This window comes from Phyllobates terribilis, unplaced genomic scaffold (assembly GCF_046119375.1).
Source record: "Phyllobates terribilis strain yellow unplaced genomic scaffold, ASM4611937v1 Scaffold_11__3_contigs__length_659146591, whole genome shotgun sequence".
NCBI lineage: Eukaryota > Metazoa > Chordata > Amphibia > Anura > Dendrobatidae > Phyllobates > Phyllobates terribilis.
In genome coordinates this window covers 19,818,307-19,834,903 of record NW_027362771.1, presented here as the reverse complement: position 1 = coordinate 19,834,903, position 16,597 = coordinate 19,818,307, and the positions used below count along the sequence as shown (strand labels likewise).

Sequence of the window (16,597 nt, the reverse complement as noted above, 5' to 3'; positions counted from 1 at the left end):
ACCCGGCTCCAGACCTGCACCATCAGGTCCAAGAGCTAGCTAAAAGCGTTGCTGCGCTAACCCGAACTGTGCAGTCTTTACAGGTTTCCACTCCAGGGAAGATCCAGCTGGCATCCGGACCGGAGGACATCCCGTGGCGTCGACCAAGGAGGACCCCACCGGCCAGAGGAAGACCCAGTGACCGATACAACGAGGACGGACAACCCATCTGCCGCCGCTGCAATCAACCCGGACATATGGCAAGGTACTGTCCTTTTAAACTGGCACAACCTGGGGTAGAGGGCCAACCCCCAGGAAAAAGATCACCAGGCCCATCGAACTGGCGCGACAAATATGTGGGAGGACGTCCAGTCTTGCCTGTGGTACTGGATGGCATTCCCATGAGTGCCCTACTGGACACCGGGTCACAGGTCACCACCATCCCGTACATGCTCTTCAAGCAGTACTGGAATGACTCGGATATAACCCGCTACCCTGACGACGACTTGAGTATCATTGCCAGCAATGGTCAACCCGTGCCGCAGATCGGATTTAAAGAGATGACCATTAAAATCGGTAGAGTTGAACTGGCAGCACAGGGACTGATCATTGTGGACATTGACAAGCGCGAGAGTCACCCAAAGATAACTCTAGGAACTAATGTGATTGAAAATTGTCTTGCAGAGGTGATTTTCATTTTACAGCAGGTTGCCAAGAACGCCAGCTCCGGCCAGCAGCGAGTGCTCCAGAAAGAGATCCGGGCACTGATGCGACGGCAACAAGTGGAACTCTCCAGCGGTGAGATTGGTAGCGTAAGAATGTGTGACCCTTTTCCTATTGCCATACCCCCGAAAAGTGAAATGATGATTTGGTGCCGGGCAGCTATTGGTCTGAGAGGTAGAGATTACCAGGCCATGGTAGAGCCAGTCTACTCAGATAGTAGGCCCACCATTTTGACAGCCCGGGGGGTAGTTGATGTACGCCATGGGAGGGTACCCGTTCGCATAATAAATATTGGGAAAAGGGAAGTATACCTGCCCCGGTATGCTACGCTAGCCAAATTATATACTATCAACCAAAATTCTATACAGTCTGTGGAACCCTTGCCTCCATCTCATCCGGAGGAAGGTAACGGCTCTGAGAAAATAATGGAGGATTGGTGTCAGCAACTACATTTGGGTACTGACTCCACTCCCTCCCACCAGAAACAGGGAGTCTACCGGGTGGTTCAAGAGTACGAGAGAGTGTTTAGTAAACACCCGTTAGACTTCGGGCGAGTCAAGGGGGTAGAACACCACATTCCCACGGGAGACCATCCTCCCATAAAAGAGAGGTATCGGCCCGTACCCCCTGCACACTACCAACACGCCAAGGGGATGCTTAGAGACATGAAGGAGGCTGGGGTAATCAGGGATAGCTGTAGCCCCTGGGCAGCTCCACTAGTCTTGGTCAAAAAGAAGGACAACACCATGAGAATGTGTGTAGATTACCGGAAAATTAACCGTATCACACACAAGGATGCGTACCCCTTACCAAGAATAGAGGAGTCTTTGGCTGCTTTAAAATCTGCTAACTTCTTCTCCACCTTGGATCTCACTAGCGGGTACTGGCAGGTTCCTGTAGCAGAGGCGGATCGGGAGAAGACCGCATTCACCACCCCAATGGGACTTAGCGAGTTTACCTGCATGCCGTTTGGACTCTGCAACGCACCAGGAACCTTCCAGCGATTGATGGAGTGCTGTCTGGGACACCGGAACTTTGAGACGGTCCTGTTATACCTGGACGATGTCATCGTCTACTCCAAGACCTACGAGGACCACCTGAAACACCTGGCAGAAGTGTTCGAAGCCCTGGCAAACTACGGCCTAAAGGTGAAACCCTCCAAGTGTCACCTCCTGAAACCAAAGGTGCAGTACCTGGGACACGTGGTGAGTGCTGACGGAGTGGCTCCCGACCCTGATAAGATCACCGCAATTAAGGAATGGCCAAGCCCCTCCAGCGTAAAGGAAGTGAGGCAGTTCCTCGGGTTGGTAGGCTACTACCGAAGGTTCATACCCGGTTTCACCAAAAAGGCAGCTCCTATGCAGGACCTCCTGATAGGCTAGTCCAGGAAGGCCAAGAACCAGAAGCCGCCCTTCAGATGGGAGAAGTTGGAAGAAGAGTCCTTCTGCCAGCTGAAGCTGTCCCTCACGGGGGATGAAATCCTGGCGTACCCGGATTATAGCCAACCCTTTATCCTCTACACCGATGCCAGTAACATCGGGCTAGGAGCCGTACTGTCCCAGATCCAGCAGGGGAAAGAACGGGTAATTGCTTACGCAAGCCGAAAACTGCGACCCACCGAAAGAAACCCTGAGAATTACAGCTCATTTAAGCTAGAGTTCCTGGCAGTGGTGTGGGCAGTCACCGAACGCTTTAAGCACTACCTCGCTTCTTCCCGGTTCACCGTGTACACGGATAACAACCCGTTGACACACCTGGACACTGCAAGACTCGGTGCCCTAGAGCAGACATGGATGGCCCGCTTGTCCAACTATGAGTTTACAATCAAATACCGGGCAGGACGCTCCAATACCAACGCGGACGCCCTGTCCAGGATGCCAAACCTACCGGACGTAGGGGAAGATTCAGAGGGATTGGAAGAAGTTGAGCTCCCCGCGTTCCACCGTCATGGGACTATCCAGTATTCCCACCGTGTAAGAAGTAAGCAAACCGCTACGTTGAACCCCTTACCTCACTACAACTGGGTGGAGACGCAAGACAGTGACCCTGCCGTCCGTCTGGTAAAGGAGATGCTGACTCGGCCAGATGCACGCCTTGACCCAGACGCTCCGGAGGAAGCCAAGCAACTGTGGGCTGAGAAGAGTCGACTGTTCCTTTACAAGGGAAAGTTGTGCCGCAGAATGGTTAACTCCCGGACGCATGAACTAATCTGGCAAGTAGTGGTGCCAAGAAGAGACGCAGCTATGGTGATGGAGGCATACCACGACGGAGCTGGGCATTTCGGATGGAAAAAGCTGGAGTTCCTGCTGCGCGGGCGGTTCCATTGGGTAGGCATGAGAGGAACCATCGAGAGGTGGTGCAGAGACTGTGGCCCATGCAACTTAAGAAGGAGGGACCGTGCCAGCCAGAAGACTCCCCTGCGGTCCATCATCACCCGACAGCCGTTGGAACTGGTAGCCTTGGATCATGTAAAACTGACCCCAAGCAGAAGTGGCTACGTCTACGCGTTAACCATCGTGGATCACTACTCCCGGTTCTTGGTTGTCGTCCCCGTCAAGGACTTAACGGCTCACACAGCAGCTAGAGCCTTCCAGCAGCACTTCTGCCGTCCGCATGGATACCCGGAGCAGGTGCTGATGGACCAGGGGCCTGCCTTTGAAGCGGAGGTCTTCCAGGAGTTCTGCACCCTGTATGGATGCTGGAAGATAAGAACAACACCCTATCACCCGCAAACTAATGGACTTTGTGAGAAAATGAACCAGGTGGTGATAGATCTCCTGAAAACATTGCCCCTGGAGGAACGCAGTCTGTGGCCTGAGAAGCTGCCCGACCTGGTGGACCTATACAACCACATCCCTGTAGGTTCCACCAACTGTACCCCGGCTTACCTAATGAGGGCAAGACCTGGTAAGCTTCCTGTTGATCTGGAGATGGGAGTCCTGACACCCGAGGACACTTCACCAGAAGCCAACTGGGACACAGAGAGGCAGCAGCAATACCGAAAAGTACAGGAGAGCATGGAGCGTAGTCTCTGTCAAGCTAGGGAAAGGCAAGAGAAAACTTACAACCAGTATGCTCCCGCTGTTCCCCTGGTGCCCGGAGAGCAGGTCTTGAAGAGGAAAAGACGGCTCCACAAGTTGGACGACCAATGGGAGAAGGACCCGTACACCGTACTGCCCTCAAGCCACGACAACCCAAAGGTCTGTACAATCAGTAAAGACGGAGGGGAAACCACAGCCATTGTATCCCGGGATCACCTAAAGAAGTGTCCCGAATAGCTACGGAACCCTGAAGAGGAACAAGAGGACCCTCGACCCGTAGAGGAAAGGGAAGATATGGTCAGTACTGTGCTCGGAGACTTCCCTCGGTCTTGGACTCAAGTCAATGGTGCTGTTGTGGTACCCGTCCTCACGTTCCTCCAACCAGCATCCCAAGTGCCTACGGAGACACAGGTAGAGCTGGAAGAGCAGCCGGTCCAGGAGGCAGAAGGCCCCACACAAGCAGACCAGGAAAATCAACCCTCTGCTTATAGTGAGCCTGCCATACCCCTAGTGAGCCAAAGAGTCCGTAGACGGCTGCCCAGTTTACCCTTGACAGCTCCTATACCCTGTAGCTCAGGACCAATCAAGCAGCCCCGTAGGTCCACTAGGGTCACTAAAGGCCAGCTGCCCATACGGTGGAGGATCTAAATGTTCAAGCTATTTTATTAATGTTTACCTGTTTATTGTTGCTTGTGTATAATTATGTGTTTCTAGTTATTTGTAGGAGTCTTTGGTGGATTTACCGGGAATCCTTTGTGCATATAGTTGGAGCGTAACCCAGGACGGACTGAAAGACTGTTAAGGGCTCGGGGCAGGACAGACCCCTACCTGGTTACGTCTCCCTGTGTTGGTGAAATGGACACCCTTGTTTTCCTCAAAAGTTACACCCGGTTGCGGACACGCCGTGACCACCTTATGTGTTGTCTCTATCAGAATGTTATTGTTTGCACCTTGTTATGTTTACAAAAGTATGTTTAGTCCCGGAGTACTAACTTTCACCAGGGGGGAATGTGGCACCCCAGGGGTCTGGTCTCCACAGTAATAGCAATGTTATGTCTGAGAGCAGGTGGGAGGTCTCTTGGTCAGGAATCCTATGCATGCCACACCTCCTGCCCAGTCCTGGGAGGGGAAGAACTTCCCCTATATAAAACTGGGGCTGAGGCAGGGTTAGAGAGAAGAAGAGGAGTCCCAGACAGAGACATAGTTTGGTCTGGAGAGGAGCAGCTTAGGAAAGAAAGATCAGGAGCTCAGTGGGAGCAGTGCTAAAAGGAATCAGGGGCTGGCAGCTGAAGAGCTCGCCCTGATTGAAGAGTTACCACCGGACCCGGAGTCCGAGGCTGTGGGGATTAACCCAGACCCAGCAGCAGAAACCGACCGGCAGGGGATTTCAGGTCCTCTGGCCAAGAAACCCGAAGGCACGGTCACACGCGTGGGACCAGCACCGCCGTCGTGGAGCGGAAGCCACTAGGAGGCCCCGAGTCACCGGCCATACGGGTGAGCACCACACGGTACACTCAGGGACGTGGGCTACCTTTACCCGCCTCTAGCAAGGAAGCCAGAAGAGTACAATTAGTTGGGGAGGCCTACAACTCCGCCTGGCCAAGGGGGATCCCATCTGCTCAAGGACTGACCAGGCCCCGACCGCTAGCCAGTACTCTGGGAGGGTCTATCTTTGTCACCAGTAAAGACCCTGAATTACACCGCATCATCTCTGAGTGGTTCCTACTACCCCCATCATCCACGTCGGCTGCCCTGAGGCCATACCCCTCCCGTTGGGGGTTATACCATCCATGCTGCACCATCCTTCCACCGGCCTCAGCGGTCTGCCCTGCAGCGGCAGCTCCATAGCTGCATTCAACGGGTGGCGTAGTCGTCCTACATCTACTGCTAATATACCGCCACTTAGTCTGACACCCTGGGCACGGACCGGGTCACCGCCACAAGGACTACTACCCCTATTCAGATCCGGCTCCGGGTATCCCTTAAACATGGCCCAGGGGGCGCGTCACATATACCCTCAGGTTATGTGCACACATTCAGGATTTGCAGCAGAAAATTCGGTTGCAAATCCTGATGTGTTGGCAGGGAAAACGCTGCATAAAATACACTTGTTTTTGCCTCGCTTTTGACATGGATTTTTGTTGCGCATTTTTCCACACTCATTAGTATGGGTGAAAAAAGATGCGAGAATTGACATTATGCAGATTTGAATCTGCTATAAATTTGCTAGGAAAAAATAAGCAATGTGTGCATTCACTTTGCTGGGACAGCAAAACGCTGCGTATTTTCAGTGACAATTTTTTTCTGAAAAAATGCATCAAACATGCAACATGTGTACATGGCCTTAAAAAAGATTTGTAAATTTTTAAATGTATGCAAGTCTACTACAAAGAAAGGATATAACTAGAGATGAGCAGATCAATATGTGGATCTCCGGTCCAGCATTCAGTTCAGTACCTGGCAGCTAAACGGGAGGCCTGCGAATCTCTTATCTGACGTCACTGGTCTCTGGTCTCTCAATCTTTACTTACATTATGCAATGCCAGTGCACTCTGTGGCCGGCTCATCACTTCTGACTAGAGCCGGTGAGAGAGCGCATTGTCACTGTGCACTGCGAAGAACAGTGCACAGTGACAGGAATCTACTGAGCATACGTCAGAATTGACAACTAACACATGCTCATTACAGCAGGGACTACTCAGTCCCTGAAAGAGTCACTGATGATGCTTCATTTCAGGGAGGGGGCAAAGGCTGTGGCAGTAACTGCAGACTCTTCCCATAGATGACGATTCGTTTGAGTATCCCAACATGCACTGGGATTGTCAAATGATGGGTCATCAAAGAGGAAGTAATAGAAAAAAATAAACCAGTTAGAGTAGTGAGGGAAGGATAGTGAATTTTTAATTAAATATTAGAAAAAAATTATATTATGACATTAAATAGCTCGAGATTTAGAGGTAAAATAAAATTTTGTTTTGGACCACCCCTTTAATGAATCAGAGCCAAAATGTATAGGTTGCTAATCATGGACCACTACTTTGTGCTTGCCCCCCAGGCCAAAATTTGCCAGCCAGCCCTCATGCACTACATATGGAGGTTAAGTACAGAATGTCAAACTCCACACTACACATGGAGGACAGGTAGAGAGTTACCGAGCCCACACTACACATTGATGGATTCAGGTAGAGAGTGACAGACCCCACACTACACATGAATGTTGATTAGAGGATGACAGACGCCATACTGCACATGGAGGGTAAGTAGAAAGTGACAGACCATGCATTACTCACAGAGAGCAGGTACAAAGTGACAGACTCTGCACAACACATGGATGGCAGTTAGATACTGACAGACCATGCCCTACACATGGAGGTCAGAAAGAGAGTGACAAACCGCGCACCACACATGAAGTGCTGGAAGAAAGTGACAGACCCCGTACTGCACAAGAAGGATAAATAGAGTGTGACACACCTTGTACTACACATAAATGAAATGCAGACAGTGATAGACCCTGCACAAAACATGGTTGGCAGGTAGAGAGTGACAGACCCCATGCTAGACATGGAAGGGAAGGTAAAGAGTGACAGTCCCTCACTTCACATGAGGGCACAGGGGATGGTGCAGTGCAGCATCGTCAGTCAGTGCAGGATAGAACCTTTGTAGTCCAGAACTTTGTTTCAGGTCAATGGTGAGGATGGCACCACAGACATATAGAGCTCCAGCATTATTTCTCTCTTGAAGTAGCAAAAACCTATAGTGTGCGTACAGTGGGGCACAGGACATGGGTAAGATCCTGTGGACACTGAGCAGAAAGAAGGAAGTTCCCAAGATGAGAGCTCCACCTTTTCATTAAACCTTAAAGGTGAGTGCAATACTATTGTGGCACCCCAGGGGTCTGGTTTCCACAGTAATGTAATGTTATGTCTGAGAGCAGGTGGGAGGTCCTTTGGTCAGGGATCCTGTGCATGCCACACCTCCTGCCCAGTCTTGGGAGGGGAAGAACTTCCCCTATATAAACCCGGGGCTGAGGCAGGGTTAGGAGTCAAGGAGAGTAGAGACGAGAAACAGTCATAGGAAGAAACAGCAGAAGCTCAGTGGGAGCAATACTACTACGAGTCAGGGGCTGGCAGCTGCAGAGCTCGCCCTGACTGAGAAGCTTTCTTACCGGACCCGGCGTCCGAGGCTGTGGGGACTAACTCTTACCCAGCAGCAGAAGCCGACCGGCAGGGGATTTCAGGTCCTCAGGCCCAGAAACCCGAAGGCAAGGTCACACGCGTGGGACCAGCACCGCCATCGTGGAGCGGAAGCCATTAGAAGGCCCCGAGTCACCGGCCATACGGGTGAGCACCACACGGCACACTCAGGGATGTGGGCTACTTATATCCGCTTCTAGCAAGGTAGCCAGAAGAGTACAGTCAGTTTGGGAGGCCTACAACTCCGCCTGGCCAGGGGAGATCCCATCTGCTCAAGGACTGACCAGGCCCCGTTCGCTAGCAAGTACTCCGGGAGGGTCTATCGTTGTTACCAGTAAAGACCCTGAATTACACCGCACCGTCTCTGAGTGGTTCCTGCTACCCCCATCTTCCACGTCGGCTGCCCTGAGGCCATACCCCTCCCGTTGGGGGTTATACTATCACGCTGCACAATTCTACACCGGCCTCAGCGGTCTGCCCTGCAGCGGCAGCTCCATAGCTGCAAATCAACGGGTGGCGTAGTCGACACTCAAATAACATCTATCAAGACTGCCACACACTGAGTTTGACTCCCTGGGCACGGACCGGGTTCCCGCCACTCGGAGACTACAACCCTCATCTGATCCGGTTCCGGGTAAGCCCCCGTGCGCGAGACGCTGCGCGACACAGCAGGCCCAGGGGCGCGTCAACTTTGGCGTAGTCGGCAGGATTTCGTGCCCGCAACCACCGGGTACTGCGTGCCTGAAAAGCAAAGACTGTTCAAACTTACCAGTGGTGAGTTTTCCCGCCATCCGGCGCCATCTTCGGCCTTCTTCCCGCCATCCGTGGAGTTTTCCCGCCATTGGACGCCATCTTGAGGATGCCGCGCGGGAAGAAGAGGGGCGTGGACTCCGAAAGCGCGCGAGAACTGAAGCCCCGCCTCACGTCCGGACGTTGCGTAAGGTCCTGGAAGGAGCCCAGCAGATGCCGACGTCACCGGAGCGCGACGGATGGTCCTCAACCCTGACGATCTACTGCGGAGCCACGGCCTACGGAACAGGATCATCGCAAGGTAGGCCACGGTCCACTAGGGGGGAGGAAGATGTCAGATGCGGAGGAGAGCTTCACTGCCTCAACCCCCGCCAGCGCCACCGCTGCTGCAGTTATGCCCTTCACCATGCCCTATATCCCGGGAGCAGCTTGGCTACCCCAGTACTCAGGGGAGTCACATACCCTGCATGACTTTAGAGAAAAGCTGGATAGCCTCTTCCAGGTGTACCCCCTCACAGAAGAGCAAAAAGTGAGCATCCTGGTGGCCCAACTAACCGGGGCAGCCAAAAGGGAAGTAAAATCCTGGCCACCTGGGAGGAAGACTGTCGCAGGGATACTAACCCGGCTGAAGGATACCTTTGATACCCGCACCTCAGCCGAGATTAAGCTTAGATTCTACGGGTGCAAGCAGCGAGCGCATGAGAGTATAAGGGACTATGCACTAAACCTACAAGAGGCCCTGAGGGCCATTAAGCAGACCGACCCTGATGGAGTGGGAAACGAGGACAGGCTGTTGACCGAACAATTTATAGAGGGACTATATTGTAATGCCCACCGAACCCAGTTGCGGGCGATGGCCTTACAGGATCCCCATCTGGGCTTTGCACAGTTCAAGGACAGAGCCATCCGGGTGCTCCGAGAACCGGCACCGGGTGGCGTTGTGACCCACAGGCGCCCAGCTATCACTTACCACCAGGAGGCGGCGCCCTTGTCGGCAGGGCCTGTGGGAGCTGATGCGCAGGCTTTGGACAATGACCCGGCTCCAGACCTACACCATCAGGTCCAAGAGCTAGCTAAGAGCGTTGCTGCGCTAACCCGAACTGTGCAGTCTTTACAGGTTTCCACCCCAGGGAAGATCCAGCTGGCATCCGGACCGGAGGACATCCCGTGGCGTCGACCAAGGAGGACCCCACCGGCCAGAGGAAGACCCAGAGACCGATACAGCGAAGACGGACGACCCATCTGCCGCCGCTGCAATCAACCCGGACATATGGCAAGGTACTGTTCTTTAAACGGGCACAACCTGGGGTAGAGGGCCAACCCCCAGGAAAAAGATCACCAGGCCCATCGAACTGGCGCGACAGATATGTGGGAGGACGTCCAGTCTTGCCTGTGGTACTGGATGGCATTCCCATGAGTGCCCTACTGGACACCGGGTCACAGGTCACCACCATCCCGTACGTGCTCTTTAAGCAGTACTGGAATGACTCGGATATTACCCGCTACCCTGACGACGACTTGAGTATCATCGCCAGCAATGGCCAGCCCGTGCCACAGATCGGATTTAAAGAGGTGACCATCAAAATCGGTAGAGTCGAACTGGCAGCACAGGGACTGATCATTGTAGATATTGACAAACATGAGAGTCACCCAAAAATAACTCTAGGAACTAATGTAATTGAAAATTGTCTTGCAGAGGTGATTTTCCTTTTACAGCAGGTTGCCAAGAACGCCAGCTCCGGCGAGCAGCGGGTGCTCCAGAAAGAGATCCGGGCACTGATGCGACGGCAACAGGTGGAACTCTCCGGCGGTGAGATTGGTAGCGTAAGAATGTGTGACCCTTTTCCTATTGCCATGCCCCCAAAAAGTGAAATGATGATTTGGTGCCGGGCAGCTATTGGTCTGAGAGGTAGGGATTACCAGGCAATGGTAGAACCAGTTTACTCGGACAGTAGGCCCACCATTTTGACAGCATGGGGGGTGGTTGATGTACGCCATGGGAGGGTGCCCGTTCGCATAATAAATATCGGGGAGAGGGAAGTGTACCTGCCCCGGTATGCCACGCTAGCCAAATTATATTCCATTAACCAAAATTCTATACAATCTGTGGAACCCTTGCCTCCATCTCACCCGGACGAAGGTAACGGCTCTAAGAAAAACATGGAGGACTGGTGTCAGCAACTACATCTGGGTACTGACTCCACTCCCGCACACCAGAAACAAGGAGTCTATCGGGTGGTTCAAGAGTACGAGAGAGTGTTCAGTAAACACCCGTTAGACTTCGGGCGAGTCAAGGGTGTAGAACACCACATCCTGGTAGGTTCCACCAACTGTACCCCGGCTTACCTAATGAGGGCAAGACCTGGTAAGTTACCTGTTGACCTGGAAATGGGAGTCCTGACGCCCGAGGACACTTCACCAGAAGCAGACTGGGACACAGAGAGGCAGCAGCAGTACCGGAGAGTACAGGAGAGCGTGGAGCGAAGTCTCTGTCAGGCTAGGGAAAGACAAGAGAAAACTTACAACCAGTATGCTCCCGCTGTTCCCCTGGTACCCGGAGAGCAGGTCTTGAAGAGGAAGAGACGGCTCCACAAGTTGGACGACCAGTGGGAGAAGGACCCATACACCGTACTGCCCTCAAGCCACGAGAACCCGAAGGTTTGTCCCATCAGTAAAGACGGAGGGGAAACCACAGCCATTGTATCCCGGGACCACCTGAAGAAGTGTCCCGAACAACTGAGGAACCCTGAAGAGGAACAAGAAGACCATCGACCCGTAGAGGAAAGGGAAGATATGGTTAGCACTGTGCTCGGGGACTTCCCTCGGTCTTGGACTCAAGTCAATGGTGCAGTTGTGGTACCCGTACTCACCTTCCTCCAACCAGCATCCCAAGCACCTACGGAGCAACAGGTAGAGCTGGAAGAACAGCCGGTCCAGGAGGCAGAAGACCCCACACCCGCAGACCAGGAGGATCAACCCTCTGCTTGCAGTGAGCCTGCCATATCCCTAGTGAGCCAAAGAGCCGATAGACAGCTGCCCAGTTTACCCTTGACAGCTCCTATACCCTGTAGTTCAGGGCTAGACAGTCAGCTCCGTAGGTCCACTAGGGCCACTAGAGGCCAGTTACCCGCACGTTGGAGGATTTGAAGTGTATAAATAGTTTTATTTATGTTTACCTGTGTATTGTTGCTTGTGTATAATTTTGTGTTTCTAGTTATTTGTAGGAGTCCTTGGTGGATTTACCGGGAATCCTTTGTACATAGTTGGAGCGTAACCCAGGACGGACTAAAGACTGTTAAGGACTCGGGGCAGGACAAACCCCTACCTGGTTACGTCTCCCTGTTTTGGTGAAATGGACACCTTGCTTTTCTTCAAAGACTGCACCCGGTTACGGACATGCCGTGACCACCTTTATGTGTTTCTTCTTATTGTACTATTATTGTTGTTATATCTTGTTATGTTTTTCTAAAATATGTTTAGTCCCGGAGTACTAAATTTCACTAGGGGGGAATGTGGCACCCCAGGGGTCTGGTTTCCACAGTAATGTAATGTTATGTCTGAGAGCAGGTGGGAGGTCCTTTGGTCAGGGATCCTGTGCATGCCACACCTCCTGCCCAGTCTTGGGAGGGGAAGAACTTCCCCTATATAAACCCGGGGCTGAGGCAGGGTTAGGAGTCAAGGAGAGTAGAGACGAGAAACAGTCATAGGAAGAAACAGCAGAAGCTCAGTGGGAGCAATACTACTACGAGTCAGGGGCTGGCAGCTGCAGAGCTCGCCCTGACTGAGAAGCTTTCTTACCGGACCCGGCGTCCGAGGCTGTGGGGACTGACTCTTACCCAGCAGCAGAAGCCGACCGGCAGGGGATTTCAGGTCCTCAGGCCCAGAAACCCGAAGGCAAGGTCACACGCGTGGGACCAGCACCGCCATCGTGGAGCGGAAGCCATTAGAAGGCCCCGAGTCACCGGCCATATGGGTGAGCACCACACGGCACACTCAGGGACGTGGGCTACTTATATCCGCTTCTAGCAAGGTAGCCAGAAGAGTACAGTCAGTTTGGGAGGCCTACAACTCCGCCTGGCCAGGGGAGATCCCATCTGCTCAAGGACTGACCAGGCCCCGTTCGCTAGCAAGTACTCCGGGAGGGTCTATCGTTGTTACCAGTAAAGACCCTGAATTACACCGCACCGTCTCTGAGTGGTTCCTGCTACCCCCATCTTCCACGTCGGCTGCCCTGAGGCCATACCCCTCCCGTTGGGGGTTATACTATCACGCTGCACAATTCTACACCGGCCTCAGCGGTCTGCCCTGCAGCGGCAGCTCCATAGCTGCAAATCAACGGGTGGCGTAGTCGACACTCAAATAACACCTATCAAGACTGCCACACACTGAGTTTGACTCCCTGGGTACGGACCGGGTCCCCGCCACTCGGAGACTACAACCCTCATCTGATCCGGTTCCGGGTAAGCCCCCGTGCGCGAGACGCTGCGCGACACAGCAGGCCCAGGGGCGCGTCACTATTAACAGCCTCCATGCAGCATACTATTTTCCATAATTATTTTTATAATTGGCAAAGCAGTTTACCTTCAGTTGTAAAACTACAGTTCCCAGAATGCCTCACCTGAATTAAACAGGACATGCTATCACTTTTTGTTTTACCATAGAAGTAGAAGAGGGTTAGCTGTGTTCTCCTGACCTTAGGGCACCCTATATTTATGCTTATGACTACTTTCACCTTGTGTCACACTTTTACAGAAGAAAGTGTCAATCGCTGTATATGTCTGGGGTTTTCCAGTTTTTTAAACTGTAAGTCCGCAAGGGCAGGACCTCTCCGCCTCTGATGCAGTCTGTTAGGGTTAGCCTGTTCATTGTAATTTATATCTGCATCTCGTCAAGTACAGCACCATTGAATCAATGGTGCCCTAAAAAGAAATATTAATAATCTGCCAAATAAAGGAATTAAGTTCAGTCCGTATAGGGTCTAAACATAAATAATCTTCTAAATAAAACTTACTTTGACACTAGTTTTGACCAGTGCTTTCTCATTAAAGGTGCATAGGATTTGCAGACATCTTCATGTAGTGTCATCAATAAACAATCACTTCTAGACAGTAAATCTTATGTTAGTTCCTAAACTAAGGATTTACAGGATGAATGATTGACATTCTTGTTAAACAGTGGACAGGCTATTTATGAGACCTGGATATTACAATTTCATATCAATAAAATTTAGAGGACATTCGCTGTTCTTAAAGCATGATGTAACTATATTATATATTACGAAAATGAGTACTTTTTACAAAGACATTTTGTTTATTTTAATACCTTTAATATTTTTCCTCACTTTATTGAGTTTGGAGGAAAATAACCACAACTGAAGTGAAAATGAAGTGTTCCTAATTTTTCTTCAACTTCAAATTAGCAAGTTGCAAACCTTACAGAAGAACAGCAGAATGACACAATTTCAGCTATGACCATACATTTTGGGGTTGAATCTTAAATGTTGATAATTATGAAGTTCTTTAAAACGAAGAATGCCATAGAAATCACTGGAATGCAAGAAAGGGTTGGAGTGGGGACTTTTTGCTTGCCAGCACTGTTATAAAGGCCGGAAACATAGCAAACTTTAGTAAAGAGTTGTAAGGTAAGCTGTATGTATAGCTCTTAATAAAGCTTCCATAGATAGTCTTTCCTTCAACCACTCCTTTTATCAGATCCCAGAGGAACCCTCACCTTTAGGCCACTGCCCCACTATCAGTATTTGGTCAGTATTCGGTCAGTATTTTTTCTCAGGAGTGGGAGCCAAAACCAGGGGAGGAACAATCAGAGAAAAGGTATAATGGAAACAAGTCACCAATTCTGCATTTATCACCCACTCCTGGTTTTGGCTCCCACTCCTGAGAAAAAATACAGACCAAATACTGACCAAATACTCATAGTGGTCTCGTGGCCATTATCAGATCTCTGCAGCAAAACAAAGGTTTACTGATTCACTGACTGGGGGAACTAAAAGACCTATCTATACTTAAGTTTAACAGTATGATGCTTGCATCATCCAGAAGCATCTTCAGTCTGAGCAAAGTGCCATTTATAAACAGAAGCAGAGCAGTAGGGGCTAGCTCAGACATGGATATAAAAAGATTATACAACAGAGGATCGCCATATAAACCAAATGGATCGGACCCCTGTCCAAGTGGAAAGGAGGGCGACCCTAAACCTGTGCTGCAAAATAAGCACTACAAAAGGAAGAACAAAGCAGCAAAGAATTTTTTTGAATATATATGCAAATTTATTAGACACATAATATAAAATGTATATTATAATAATATAATATACAATACATAATATAAAATACATGGACAGACAATGAGGGAAATTGCATAAGATGGAACAATGTACTGAGGGTAGTATTAAGTACACACATGAGGGGGTAACAGAACACCATGGTAACAACCCAGGGGATGTAAAGAGCCAATATAATATAATTGCACAATGCCCTCTTACCAAAGAGTTAATTAATTCATATAGTAGAGCACCATAATGCTAATAAATATTAAATTAGAACACAGAGGCAGCATGGCACAATTGATCAAAGGAAAGAACCCCCAACATGTGGATGTGTCTATTGGTCTATAACAGTCCGTAACCAGAGCAGCAAGTGTATATTGGACACTAGAAACGATATCACTCCGTCAGCACATAAAATTACCTGCTCAGTCACCTGCTCAGGGGAGGAAAGCAAACTGGCCAGAAAAATTAGCAAGGCTCCAGCTGTCCTTTTTGTCCTCGTGATCATCTTTCTAGTAACCAGTTTGCATCTGCAAGTAGTGCCTTATTGTTGTGAGAAACATGAATCAGTGGGCACAGCCAAGTAATTTAAATGGGGGCTACTAAATCTGTGCAAGAAGCAATGATAAAAGAAAAAAGCTGCACAGAAGACAAATAATGCACACCAAATAATAAAAAAAACGAAAGTTTACTGGGAACAAAAATACTAACAATTAAAAACATCTAAAAAGAGTACAGCAATGTACAGACATCAAGATTGGGGTATGGATATGATAATCCAAAGAATGAGCCCTATGAAAGGCAAATATAGTCAAACACTAAAAATATTACATGTCAGTGTACGGCTGAATAATACCACAATCACAAAATGAGAAAAAATGTGCAAACTTGTGATATATGCAAATAAAAGCTCAGAATGGTAGGAAAAGTTAGAATGAACCTATAAGAAGGATAACATACAAATTGCCTCTTCAGAGAAAAAGAGGACTTGTACTCTATAGCGCCACCTATTGGAAGCAGCAATTCTACAAGTCACAATCAACCCTTTAACGAGTCGTGCAATATGACTTAGGATAAAAGCCAAATCAGAATCTCAATTTGCAGACACAGTGTTTTGGGCTGTTGGCCCTCATCAGTGCAAAGTATGAGAACTGATTTGGCAAGATGAGCGGCTCTGGACCAAGGTCTAAGGGGTAATGTTTCTCCTCGTGGAGAGTGACATACCGGCTCTGACGTATCAAGGTAAGGAGGCTTATTCGCCGTGCAATGCTCCTCTGGGAAATTTAATATGCAAATTGCCTCTTCAGAGAAAAAGAGGACTTGAACTCTATAGCGCCACCTATTGGAAGCAGCAATCCTACAAGTCACAATGAACCCTTTAACGAGTCGCGCAATATGACTTAGGATAAAAGCCATATATTCAATATTATTCAATAGCTTAAATACTATAGTGTTTCTGAGTGCAGCTTTAATTTGTTAATAATAATAAATGAAGATAGGAACACGTCCAAAAACCAGTACCTGCAACAATGTGCTTTATTGGAGTGGCATGTACAGTTGTAAAATTTGACTAGCAAAATAGATGTGAAAAAAAAGTGTTTTCCATGTTTGCCATAAACATATTTG

At 49.8% G+C, this 16,597-nt stretch overlaps 1 protein-coding gene across 1 annotated transcript in view; it reads left to right on the top strand.

Annotated features, from left to right (window-relative positions):
• The window catches only part of LOC141167210 (uncharacterized), an 87,639-nt gene that overhangs the window by 47,175 nt on the left and 23,867 nt on the right, over window positions 1-16,597 (top strand). The gene's annotated exons all lie outside the window — the stretch shown is intronic.